This window comes from Macrobrachium nipponense, chromosome 43 (assembly GCF_015104395.2).
Source record: "Macrobrachium nipponense isolate FS-2020 chromosome 43, ASM1510439v2, whole genome shotgun sequence".
Lineage (NCBI taxonomy): Eukaryota > Metazoa > Arthropoda > Malacostraca > Decapoda > Palaemonidae > Macrobrachium > Macrobrachium nipponense.
The window spans coordinates 22,303,220-22,315,719 of record NC_061104.1 but is presented as its reverse complement, the minus strand read 5'-3'; the positions used below and the strand labels follow the sequence as shown (position 1 = coordinate 22,315,719).

Sequence of the window (12,500 nt, the reverse complement as noted above, 5' to 3'; positions counted from 1 at the left end):
TCATAAGAACACGCAATACTGTTCTTTCTATGACTATCACTATCTTCAAAATTCAGTTATCACCATCACAGATCTTCCGTAAAATCATCATCATTACTTCAAATACGGTAATATCAGATTTTTATCACCGTCACTGTATTTTCACTGAATCACCATCGATAGATTTTGTTTATTACCATCAGTGCAATCAATGACTATCACCATAGCTATACTCTCTCAACATCATATTATTATTATTATTATTATTATTATTATTATTATTATTATCATCCCTTTGCACTGTATTTTCCAGAGATCACTGTAACTATACTTTCCAGCTATCAGATCCCAGCTAACACCATCACTATACTGCCAGGTAGTCATCTTCGAATTAGTATGATATACAAACATCCTTAGAGAGAGAGAGAGAGAGAGAGAGAGAGAGACGTGTCCTAGGAAACAATCACATAAGACATCCGTTTTCTATTGCTGAAGGATGACTCATCCATATTCAACCTTTTTACGCGGATGCGTCGTAATCGCTCTAGTTCCCGCGGCTGACACCGAGCTACGTTTCATCCGTCAATCTCTCTCTCTCTCTCTCTCTCTCTCTCTCTCTCTCTCTCTCTCTCTCTTAGCTGGCTCTTCGCGTTTGCGGTATTTTCAAGTTTTTTTCTTCAAATTTCTCTTCACAATGTTTCTCGTCAGTTTTTAGAAACTTTTCTCTTTCTAAACATCGTTATTTTAATAAAAAAAAAATATTCATTTAATTTTTCCTAATTGCTTCCTTCTATAATTCTCAAGGTGAAATTCGAACGAAAAGAATATAACTAAAATAATTAGCAAATCATTTTAAGGAAATGGAAAATTTTGCAAAGAAAAAATTGAGCTTTCTCTCTAAGACATATCTTATTCTCAATACAAAATTTGAAAATATAAATATATTTACTTACATTTAAGTCGTATTTTAACACAACGTCCAAATCTGGACTGATACAAGAATGAAAATAATCAATAAAAAATTGTTTTGTGGCCTTAATAATACTCAACTGAAAAAAGGACTTTGCCTACAAATATATTTTATAATTCGAGAAAGAACTGTCAAGCAAAAAAAAAAAAAAAAAAAAAAAAAAAAAAAAAAGACTTCGGGCCAAGATTAGCTATATGGCTTTGTTAGAAATTGTTTAAAAAAATCGAAAAAAAAAGATCAACGAGACATGTTTTGTCAACAGGATAAAATTCTCGGAAGAAAACACAATCCCGTGACGGATAGAAAAAAAAAAACAATATCAGGATGAATAAAAAAAATATATAATTCCAACACGTGTTTGATCATCCAAATCCACGACGTATTTGAGGTTTTATCCCGTTGATAAAACTGCAGAAAACAAAAAACGTTCCAAGCCGTGTTTTATCCACATAAGATTCCAGAACTGCAATAAAAAAACACACAATTCCAAAACGTCTATTCTCTTTTTATCACCTATGCCAAATTCCTGTTGAACTCCAGCATTCCTGAAAGAGAGTCCAAACACCTACTGCTGGCTCAGTTCATCAAACTCGTCCCAACTATGCAAATTAATCTTACGTTGAGGCACAGGCCAAGGAACACGGTTAAGAAATCCTCAACTTTTCCAGTGCACCGAGGTCTGTATCAGTCTGGCCTATACCGTGACCAGTAAGGCACTGAGCTACTGCAGCTGTTTCTATGTTATATATGTTCGTATTGATAGCTATTTTGTTTCTCGTACAATGGCCGTGAGTGTGGGCAAGCAGAATGCTTGTATGTTTTAAGTAGGTATCACGTTGTTAAAAAGACTCTTAGCCTTAGTGTTATATTTTTTCCTTATTGCCATCACTATGGACATCGGATAGCGAATTTAAACGTTTGTATCTTGCTAGTAGTGAATCAAACGTTCGTATCTTGCCAGTAGTGAAAGAAAATAAAATGATAAGGTTAGCCAAATAGAAGCACCGAATAGACTAATCGATATCGCTGTACAAAATTCATTCATTTTTTAACCAAGTTTGAGGAAAACCTTGTCTATATTATCATGCAGTTATGAAAACTAGCAATCAATAATACTGACCTATAAAATTGAATGTCATAAAAAGATAAAGATGTTTGATAAGGTCAGTAGGTGCGAGAAATACCCTTCAATTTGATGACCTTAAAAAAAAGCTACCCATCTATAAACCGACCTTAAAAATAGTAAAAAAACGCATTGATTGATTCATCAATTTACTAACCTTATAAAATCTAAATAAATCTGGGTCACTCGATACCAACACTACTCATCTACCTATATATTATACTAACCTTAAAAAAACATAATCGCCATAAAAAAAAAAACTGATTGGTTCAGTAGATGTTTATAGCGTTTCTCTGCCCCAAGATAACCAGAGAACTTGTAGCGCCCAGGGGCACAAGAAAAAAAGAAAAAATCTGTCGTGAAAATTGAAGCTTTGTATTGGTGGGTGGGTGGGAGGGTGGGCGAGGACTGGGTGGGAGGGAGGTATACTTCCAAGTGGAGGGGGAGGGGGGGGGGAGGGGAGGGGGAGGGGGAGGGGGAGGGAGCCAGTCCAGGTAAGATTCAAGTCTGGTCAAAGTCACCTCTGCTAACACTGACCCACATTGCAGGGAGTCAATTTCAGAGGTCATTGTTAGATGCTGAAATTACAGAGAGAGAGAGAGAGAGAGAGAGAGAGAGAGAGAGAGAGAACTGTAGTTCTAGATGATGTTTTCAATAGAGACATGTATTAAATGCCAAGGTCGATGAATAACTTTTCTATTGTGTATTTCCATTCGTTCTTTTATCCTTTAATCTTTTATTATTGAACTATACTTCCTTCTCTCTCTCTCTCTCTCTCTCTCTCTCTCTCTCTCTCTCTCTCTCTCTCTCTCTCTCAGACTGCAATGTCAAACTTGGGAGAGATCCATAAATCAAGATTAACAAGTTGCATCATTCTCTCTCTCTCTCTCTCCTCTCTCTCTCTCTCTCTCTCTCCTCTCTCTCTCTCTCTCTCTCCAACACAAATATAGTATTACAATAATTCATTTACCATTAATTACATACAACACCTTCCATTCCCGACTAATAGAAACATACCCATTTTTAGAAACAGAAATATCACAGACTGATCAAAATGCAACTTTCTTTTCTATTATTTTATATTTTTTTTATAAGCAAAAGAAATCATGATTTCGTTACCAGGGCTATTAAAGTAATTACAACTTTTGTAATTCCTCTCAGAACGCCGCATGAATTACGACGAAACACGGAAATAAGAGTGTATGATAACTTAAGACAAAGGTCAGATAAGAAAGTGTACAAGCTACCTTGCTCAGTTGTAAGGGAAATCTTGTTCCCTTCAGACTTCTGGCCCTAATAATTATATTATTTATAAGCATAATATAAATACTGATATTAACCAATTCTTGCAACTAAGATCTGAATACATATGAATAATAATATAAATAATTACGATTATTAATAATCATATCGCTTATAAGGAAGATAAAAATACTAACATTAGTTACTACTTGTAACTAAGATAATACTGAATATGAATAATAATACTATCAATAATTATATTAACACAATGATAATGATGATGAACAGCCGAACTTTCAAATAGCTGCCTTAAAAAAATTGTATAATTCACATTCTTTCGATATTAGAAAATGTTCTCGTGAGAAATTGGAGTAAATATATTTAAATATATATATATATATATATAATATATATATATATATATATATATATATAATATATATATATATATAGTATATGCAGTCAAAAACCTTTCACATGTTTAGATATGACTTTCACGTGCAAGCAGAATATGAGTTCCCAAGCTTTCGTGATGGTCTGATACCTTCAGTTTCCCATAAAAGCACTTTCTAATATCGACAGAAAGTGAATTATGCATAATCACTCTTCCTGGTGGCATAATACGAAGCAATCTTGCTCGATATGACACTGCAAGTTCACAAATGTCGATAAAGGAAGACTTCAGAGAGTGAATAATTTCCCAAAATGGAGATAAATGAAAAATACAATAAATAAATTGATGAATAAATTTAAAGATATAAATCCTGATTTCGGGTCCTGTTCAGAATTCGGTCAGCTACTCCAGGGCCCACCAGTTGACAAAAAACCACAAAAAATACTTTTTAAGGTACCTTATATATAGATATGGACAAACAGGAAAATACAGAACTAACGTGCGCATACACAAACATACATACACACATTTCATTATACGACAAGATTTTTTTTTTTGCTACAATTGGACATTTAAACAGTACAAAAAATAAATATATAAATAAATAAATAAATAAATAAAATAAATAAATGAAATGAAATAAAAATCAGTATTGTATCTTTGTACAAGTTTTTTTTTTTTCTAACTACGATGAGACATTTAAAAAGAACGAAAAATATAGAAAACAAATAAATATCAGTCCCATGTCTTTATACGACAGGGTTTTTCTTCTTTTTACTGCTACAATGGGACATAAAAAAACACACAAACAAACTCCGTGACGTAAAAAAAAAACGTGACTTCAGGAGCACAGCTGACGTTGTTCCTCCCTTTCTCCGTCGAAACGACGTACTCACGAATAAACCACATCCTGTAAAGTACACAAGACGTTTTCTAAACTCTCCTTTCTTCCCTGAGTATGAGGAAATGGCTGTGGGCGTGAGAAAGTGTCCCTTGGCATGTTACATACCCGGGGGTATCGGAAATTTGAGGAAATTTCCCTTGGCATGTTACATACCCAGGGGTATCGGAAACTTGAGGAAATTTCCCTTGGCATGTTACATACCCGTTATCGGAAACTTGAGGAAATTTCCCTTGGCATGTTACATACCCAGGGGTATCGGAAACTTGAGGAAATTTCCCTTGGCATGTTACATACCCGGGGGTATCGGAAACTTGAGGAAATTTCCCTTGGCATGTTACATACCCAGGGGTATCGGAAACTTGAGAAAGTGTCCGTTGACGTGTCGGCAACTTGAGAAAATGTCCCTTGGCATCATACATACCCTGGGGTATCGGGAACTTTAGAAAATGTCTCTTAGCATGTTACATACTCCGGAGGTATCGGAGACTTGAGAAAATGTCCCTTGGCATGTTACATACCCCGGGGTATTGGAAATCTGAGAAAATATCCTTTGCCATGTTACATACCCAGGGGTATCGGGAATGTGAGAAAATATCCCTGGGCAAGTTACATATCCCAGGGTATTATAAGCTATTTCTGGGCATGAGAAAACGTCTCCCTCGGCTAGTTAAAATATCCCAGGGTATGGGAGAATACCTCAGGTTATACGAAAACGTCTCCCTCGGCCTGTTCAATACCCATATCTGGGGATGAGAAATGTCCCTGAGCATGTTAGATATCGCAGGGTATGGGAGAATATCTATGGGCATGGAAGATGTCTCCCAAGGCGTTTTAAATGTCCTGGGGTTTGGAAGAACTTTTCTGGGCACGAGAAAATGTGCCTGGGTATGTTAGATGCCCTTTGTATGAGAGAATATCTCTGGGCGTGAGAAAACGTCCCACGGCATGTTAAATACCCCGGGGTATGGGAAAAACATGTCTGGGTATGTCTATATCGGGAAGGCATTATGAAGTAATGACCCTTATTACCCAGATGTATTCGGTAAACAGTTCTTAAAACATACAGCACAGGGTACTACGTATACCAAACCTCACAATACCCAACCCACACAACCAAATACCTCCCAAAATATTCCCACCAGTACCCCTGTGCAATCCTTGCAATGTCCGGCATTGCGCAGACTCGCGTGAAAACACCTTAACGGTCTGTGCTCCGGCATAAGCTTATGTCGTTAATAGGTTCCGTTTGGTATAACGATGTGTCATGCGTTTATGTATCACGCACCTGTGTGCAAAGGGGAGCGAGAGAGAGAGAGGTGTACTCAGTATCACATTGCTAAATCCACACATGCCCATAACTAACATAATACTATATAATATATATAATATATAATATATATATATATATATCTAATATATAGTAGTATATATATTAATATATATTATATATTATATATATATATAATCATAGCCTATGGAACATCTACATAAAATACTTGCAAAAAGGAACACTCACTCGTTTTGCATGAGAACAATATGAGTAGTACAATGCTGCATCGTCCTTGAATGTCTCGGTTGCCAAGTAATGAATTTATGACGATTTTTATTTCCTACAAAATTATATTTCTCTACAGGAACTAAAAACTAAAATGACGGGTTGTACAGTAAAGGAAGCATAAGTATAAATAATAAGGAAATCAGAGACAGTCTGTTAAAAGACGTATTTTGTTTTTAGACTGACGAATATGGGATAAAAATTTCGCTTGCTCAGAACAGTTTCTTTTGATACTGACAAAAATGAAAAAATTAATCATAAAAAGCGACTTTGTCCACAAAAAAAAGTAGCGAGAACAAAGTCTCAAATGAAACGAGACCTGCCACACATTTATAAACGAATATATATTTATCACAAATAATTAAAAACATACATGTAATAAAAAGAATATTTCTGCTGAGTAATTTGTAAACCGACTTTACTGATATCTGTCTGAGTTCTTTGTAGGGATTAATATTTCAATAATTCAAAATGCATTCCAATATCATCCGTAAAGCTTATTATAGATATCTATCTATTTCTAGATAATAAATAAATCAGACATATTCTTTATTCGTTTATATTTTCGGTATTAATAAAAAAAATATCTTCAGAGAATAATTAACATCGAAGAAAAATTACCTAAACATTTTCCTTTAATAAGAATTGCATACATCAACGCACGTCAAAGGAATGAACACAAAAGCAATACATACTCTCTCTCTCTCTCTCTCTCTCTCTCTCTCTCTCAGAGGTTTAAGACTCACACGCTAAGAAGCCATTAGATTGCAATGCGAGACTTGAGGAGAAAAAGGCTTAGCGCGTATCTCACCAGTCCTTATGTGGCATAAATAAGCAGTGTTGCTTAAATTTCGTGATTTTAAAAGACCTTTTTTTCAACGATAATTTAAGACAGGAAGAAACTGCATTGACGGGTCAATGACGGATATTATTGACAGTTTGTTCAAGGAAAGAGGTGTTATCATATTTGCAAGATCTGTTACGTAATGGTCGTACCTCATAGGACGGTCATCGTGCAAAAAACTTTTTGTTCTCTCAATATTTCCAGGATTTAAAATTCTGATATTCTTATACTTCCAAAGTAAACAGGCCAGAGAAATTTATTTTTAAACACCAGGGACCTTCGTTCTTTTGACGCCAGTTTATACATACATATACATATATAGATATATCGTAATATATATAATAAATTTAAATATATAATATAGATATATGATATATATATATATATATATATATATATATATATATATATATATATATATATATATATCATATTATATATATATATATATATATATATATATATATATATATACACACACATATATAAACTAATAATCCCATGACTCAAAACAATCCATTACTTAACTCCAACGACGCCAATAACAAACGCACAATCATCCAATCCACTGCATGAGAGGAATGTTTACTTATCTACCACCTATGAATACGCCGTTAAAGAGAGAGAGAGAAGAGAGAGAGAGAGAGAGAGAGAGAGAGAGAGAGAGAGAGAGAGAGAGAGAGACGAATTCCTCCGCGTGCGCGGCGTACCTGTCACGCGCTATTTTAAGTAGTAGGGATAATATATCCCAGGATGCATTTTCGCCTCAAGGTCAACCTTGTTATATATCAAATGTAATGGGACAGCAAGTGAGCACCCTTCGGGACGTTCCTTTATTCCCCGGGAATCGGGTGGTCATAATATGTGGTATGTTGGTTCGTGTTAAATCTGTGCCTTAAAAGAACGATTCTTTCAGTGGTGAACACATTAATTACTTGCTAAATCACACCTTTGAAAGAGGGATTCTTTTGAATGGCGAGCAGGTTAATCCCTTGTTAAATTACACCTTTGAAAGCATGATTCTTCTAAAGGTGAACAGTTAACTACTATTATAACAAGACCTTCTGAAGACCGATTCGTTTGATAGTATACTGGTAATTCACTTGTTCTTATTAGGTTATACCTGCCAAAGATTGATTCTTTCAAAGATAAAAAGATAGGCTTTAGATATCCTGATGTAAAATAGACCGAGATGGGTCGGAACTATATTCGGTAACAGCATAGAAGTATGAGAATAGCTTTATCTTGTGATTCAAATGTTGAATTGAAGTTTCAAATTCTATCAATCAATTGCTAAAATTATACTTATAGAAAGTGTTCTTAAACTCAAATTGCCACTCTTCAACAACTCTTATATTTTACTTTCTTAACACCCAAAAGAAAAACAAAAGAAAAAAAAATTTAAATAAATTTTTAAAAAATCCTTGTCACTCAAAATAAACAGACCACCAAAGATGACTCATCTCAGTTTCTTGGAAATAAAAAAGTTTACAGGAAAGATAAAATAAAAAAAAAATATCGTGAGAATAATGTGTCCTGGATTATCAACTTCCTGTAAGAAAAAGTAATAGTCTGCACAAGGGAACCTGTGCTTTAGGTAATGTATTTACTGGATAATAAATTATGTTTATTACCCAGTGACAGTGTCTGATGCTGTGATTTGCGTAATGGATTGCGCGTGCATACTTGTGTATGTATGTAATTATGTATGATGTAGTAGTATATAATATATATATATATATATATATATATATATATATATATATATATATATATATGTATGTGTGTGTGTGTTTATGGATATGCATATATATATGATATATATATTATATATATATATATACTATATATATAGTAATATATATATATTTAGATATATATGGGTCTGTATGTATATATATATATATATATCTATATATATATATATATATATATAATTATTATTAATATGTATATATATGTATGGATGGTATAGATATAGAAATAATATTTATATATATAGTATATATAATTATACGTATATATGTATGTATATAACACATACATACATAACGCATACATCCACAAGGACATAAAGGCAAAAAAATACAGAATAAATTTATTCAAAATGGAATGAATCAAATATATAACTTACACGAAACTCCCTTAAAAAAAAGACTGGTAACCAATCGGTAACTGAATAAACAAAATGTAAGGATGCAAAGTCAATAAATAAATAAAAATAAATAAATAGAATACAGGGCTACACATACAAACCACTCAAATACTCAACTTGGATGAAATTCCAACAAGACACCTTATCCTCGGAATGGTAGTTACGACCACCCACTCCGGCCAGAGATTGCTTCCATGCAACCATTGAGGCAACCACTTAATAAAAAAACAAAAAAACAAAAAACTGTAAACAGTCACTCGCTCAAGTTTATATCTCCTTCTCGAAGTTCTTTAAAGAGGTAAAGACATCGTCTGAGAACTTTTTCAGGCAGAACTTTTTTTTTTTCCCCTCAGAGCACAACTTTTTTTTTTTCCAGAGCAGAATTTTTGTTTACTTTTGTTTCTACTGATAGCTTCAATCTCACTAGCAGATTTTCCAGGCGGGAAAACGTTCAGGAGATCGCAAAGCTCAATTCTGGAATGAGGGAGCCAGTGATGGCAATATTAAGCACTGGAATTTGGAATGAAAGAGCGGATAATGGAAAAACTAAGCACAAGTATTAGACAAACTAAGCACTGGAGTTAAGAATCAAAAGGGCGCTTGCTGGAAAAACTAAGCGCTGGAATTACGAATCCAAGCGAGCATATTAGAAGAACTAAGCACTTGATCGCAAAATAATTACGGGAATTGATCGCAAAAAAAAAAAAAAAAAAAAACGCTGGAATCAGAGCGTAAGAGAATCGACCACTGGTTGTGGATTCCTGGAAATCCCCCCCCCCCTTACGGGAATTGATCGCAAAAAAAAAAAAAAAAAAATAAAAAAAAAAAAAAAAAAAAAAAAACAAAAAAAAAAAACGCTGGACTCAGGAGCGTAAAAGGAATCGACACTGGGTTGTGGATTCCTGGAAAGCAGAAACGCTGGAATCCAGAGTCCAAACATCAAGTAATCCCAAAACTAAACACTGGAATGACAACTCGCAAAAATAATCACTGGAAGCAATCGCAAACGAACGCAAAACTAATCAGAAAAAAAAGGATGGATTCCTGTAACGCAATCGCTGGAATACAGAATCCAAAGAAGGAAAAATCACAAAACTAATCACTGGAATTAATCACAAACTAATCACTGGAACAGAAAGACGCAAAACTAATCACTGGAATCAATCGCAGACGAACGCAAAACTAATAAAAAAAAAAAAGGGGGGGGGGAGGATGGATTTCTGGAACGCAGAAACACTGGAATACAGAATCCAAAGAAGGAGAAATCACAAAACTAATTACTGGAATCAATCACAAACTAATCACTGGAATCAATCGCAGACGAACGCAAAACAAACCGCTGCTAGGATCAGGGCGTAAGAGAAACGGCACTGGCTGGATTCCAGCGTGGTTCCAGGGAGAGAGCGAGACGGCGAGTGTCTCGGTTCGTACTTCACAGTTTCCAGTGGCACACTGAATGAAGGACGTCTTCGCCTTCGAAAACAACCGCCAGAAGTGTTGCGCCTCCTACCCGCCCCCACCCCACCCCCCACAACAATACCTTCCCTGCTCGACCTCATATAGAGACTCTCTCTCTCTCTCTCTCTCTCCTCCGTGCATGTACGCTCTCCTGTGACTTCACTGCATTTGTTAATAAATAAATCTTGTAAACATGCTTTATTTATTGCAGTTTTAAATTATTCAGAGGTCTTAATTCATCTCTCTCTCTCTCTCTCTCTCTCTCTCTCTCTCTCTCTACGCACTTAAACCTAGGAGACTATTTCTAGTCATTGTCTTTTCACTGATTCATCTGCTCTAAAAAAGATAAAAACTTGATTATTTCTCTCTCTCTCTCTCTCTCTCTCTCTCTCTCTCTCTCTCTCTCTACGCACTTAAACCTAGGAGACTATTTCTAGTTATTTTTGTCTTTCACTGATTCATCTGCTCTTAAAAAGATAAAAACTTGATTATTTTCCTCTCCTCTCTCTCTCTTCTCTCTCTCCTCTCTCTCTCGTCTCCCCCCCCTCTCTCTCTCTCTCTCTCTCTCTCTCTCTCAATACTACAATCGACTCCAGTCACCACGTCTAAAACCACGCGCCTGTTTTTTATCCACGTTTTTTCCCGTCAGAATAATTAGTCACTGACGTTCTTTCCCGTCGGAATAATTGAAGTAATTGATGTTCTTTCCCGTCGGAATAAAGGAAGTCACTGACGTTCTTTTCCCGTCGGAATAATATTCAAGTCATTGATGTTCTTTCCCGTCGGAATAACTGAAGTCACTGATGTTCTTTCCCATCGGAATAATTGAAGTCATTGAGGTTCTTTCCCGTCGGAATAATTGAAGTCTTTGATGTTCTTTCCCCGTCGGAATAACTGAAGTCACTGATGTTCTTTCTTTTTGGAATAATAGAAGTCTTTGATATCCTATCCCGTCTGAATATAACTGAAGTCACTGATGTTCTTTCTCTTTGGAATAATAGAGTCTTTGATATCCTATCCCGTCGGAATATAACTGAAGTAACTGATGTTTTTTCCCGTCGGAATAACTGAAGTCATTGATGTTCTTCCCGTCGGAATAACTGAAGTCATTGAAGTTCTTTCCCGTCGGCATAACTGAAGTCACTGATGTTCTTTCCTGTCGGAATAAGAGAGGTCTTTGGTATTCGATTCCGTCGGAATATAACTGAAGTCACTGATGCTCTTTCCCGTCGGAATAAACTGAAGTCACTGATGTTCTTTCCCGTCGGAATAATAGAAGTCTTTGATATCTTATCCCGTCGGAATATAACTGAAGTCACTGATGTTCTTTCCCGTCGGAATAATTGAATTCAATTCCCCTTAGGAGGCGCGCGTGGCTTCCGACGCCTCCAATAATAAATTGTCCCGTTTAAGCAGGAGCTGCATTAGATAATTCCGACCCGTATTTTGGGCAATAGAAGGGAGTGCCGCCCTCTCTCTCTCTCTCTCTCCTCCGTTTGCCATCAGTGTCAGAAGAAGAAGAAGAAGAAGAAGAAGAGAGAGAGAGAGAATATCTGCAATCCATGTCGTAATTAATGAAAAGGAAATCCTTAACCCAGTAAGAGTAAAATTGGAGAGAGAGAGAGAGAGAGAGAGAGAGAGAGAGAGAGAGAGAGAGAGAGAGTTTTACGCTAAGAAGCGTAAACGTGAATGAAGGAAAAGACCAGAAATGAATACTGAGTACTTCAATCACATGTACTGTACACCCGTACAGAGAGAGAGAGAGAGAGAGAGAGAGAGAGAGAGAGAGAGAGAGAGAGAGCAGGGGGGGGAGGGGGGGGGACATCTCCCCTGTGTGTGAACCGGAATTGAGTAGCACAGCACGTAAAACTTGAAT

At 35.7% G+C, this 12,500-nt stretch overlaps 1 protein-coding gene and 1 long non-coding RNA gene across 23 annotated transcripts in view; both read right to left on the bottom strand.

Annotated features, from left to right (window-relative positions):
• LOC135213567 (microtubule-associated protein futsch-like) overlaps positions 1-12,500 on the bottom strand; it is a 699,290-nt gene that overhangs the window by 378,481 nt on the left and 308,309 nt on the right. The window lies entirely within an intron of this gene.
• On the bottom strand, positions 9,528-10,612 carry LOC135213570 (uncharacterized). The gene is made up of 2 exons (XR_010314170.1): positions 10,504-10,612; positions 9,528-9,640 (listed from the first exon to the last, which is right to left on the bottom strand). It is a non-coding gene; the product is annotated as an uncharacterized LOC135213570 (long non-coding RNA).